Source organism: Thermobia domestica, chromosome 14 (genome assembly GCF_964235325.1).
Source record: "Thermobia domestica chromosome 14, izTheDome1.hap1.1, whole genome shotgun sequence".
Lineage (NCBI taxonomy): Eukaryota > Metazoa > Arthropoda > Insecta > Zygentoma > Lepismatidae > Thermobia > Thermobia domestica.
Genome location: NC_137467.1, coordinates 56,759,488 through 56,761,475, shown reverse-complemented (window position 1 = coordinate 56,761,475; position 1,988 = coordinate 56,759,488).

Genomic DNA, 1,988 nt, shown 5'->3' with positions numbered 1-1,988 from the left:
CAAGTTTTCAGAAAAAAAAAAAAAAAAAAAGTTGCTGTAACTAAACGCGTAGTCCCTTGGCACTGGCTGCACTGCCAGCGGTATTAATTCCCTAGCTATTGGTGTGTTGTCTTCCAGAAAGTTTCTGCCGGTAATTTGTTTTAAAGAATAAGTAGAAATGTCACATTACAAATCATCTGAAGGAGTTTGGTTTTGCCAAACTCCTTAAAAGCCTAAATTTTACAAATCTTAAATACAGTACTAATCTCAAATTACATTTTATATATAAAGTACTATATATTATTTATTAATTATATTATCAATTATATTATATATATAAAGTACTATACTTCTTTACATATTTAAAGATGAATAAATATTTGAAAACAGAAAATATTTAAGTCTTCAGACTTCTTGAGTAGAAAGTCATTTAGTTTCATTTTAGCGTTGTATTCAATAGACAGACTAGTATTTTGCACCCTGAGCATTATACTAACCCGCTAATCTGAACAGCAGTCTGGGTAGCATACCAAGCAAGGATGATATCCGTAATATAACCCATGGGAATACTAGGCGAACCGATTTTGGATTGTCCATATCTTGGAATCACCTCCATCAACGAAACTGGCCAAACCTGATGGTGATCCATCACGCAGTTCTTAAGAGGCCTCATCACTGCGAAATTAAAGTACCGCTAATTTTACAGTAATTATACGATATCTTCAAATAGATAAAAAAAAAAAAATAATAATAATAATAATAATCGAAAAGTGGAACAAAACCTCCCTAGACAATATTATTTTGCGTGAGATACCGTTATCACGACTCATTTATCTACTTTCGATTTCCAGCCATTTAGAAAATCAGCATTTATTTTCGCGTTTCTAAATAACTGCAAACGGAAAGCTACTAGGTGACTCGTGATGACGGAACATCATGCAAAATAATATTGTCTAGGGAAGTCTTGATCCAATTTTTGATTATCTTTTATCTATTTGATGATATCACATAATTACTGTAAAATTAACTGTATTTTAATTTCGCAGTGATAGGGACTCTCAAGATTTTTTGCCTTTAGAAGACCGACACACGGGCAGAGAAAATATCTACACAAAGAAGTTTTTGGTAAACCACATTTCTTACTTATAAAAAACTGGCTTTTTTTTTTTTTTTTTTTTTTTTAAACACACAACACGTTTCAGCATCAACAACGATGTATAAAATGTTGACGATGTCAGAAAGTCACATATCAAAACGGAATCCTGCTGCAACGAACTCTAAGTAAGGTAAATCCGGAGTAAAAATAAGAGAAATAGAATTTAGAATGTTGCTGTTGAGTGGCACATCTAAGACTCCACATAAAAATCACGGTCGTGTACTTCAGGTTGGCAATCACTGCTAAACAAGCTAAACCAAACCAACTTTTTCCTCGAAGGCCAAGAACTGAAGTTTTACCAGCTCCTACCATATATCCTTCTTTGTAAGGAACATTCACTGTACCATTGCAATACAAAAAGAACTGCAGTTATATCTCCAGTATGACCAACCATACGGTTATCACAGTAGTATTATGCAGCTCTTGTTACTTCCGGCATCCGTAGTTTTTACACTGATAATATTAATGTAAATAGAGGGACGTAAAGAACATGTTGAGGACATCGAAGAAAATCATCATGTCCTGCAAAATTTCCTGATAGGGATAATGAATTGCTATCCTCGATATGGATCAATCCTTATCAGAAAGTGAAAGCGAGGACATGCTTGAAGGTGAAATTGCTTATTTTATCCACTTACGTAAATCAGAATTCCGATAATATTCAATCAGGTGTCATCCAGTGCTTTATGTGAAACTGATTCCAAGTTGCACATTGTATTTTACACCTATTTTGAACTTTTCTTTTTGTTTGTTTATTGGTTTGCAACACTGAACACTATTCAAAGGAAGAATACTTGCTCCTCCTCGTGGCAGTGGTAAGCTGATTATTCTTCGTAATGGTGACAACATCCGA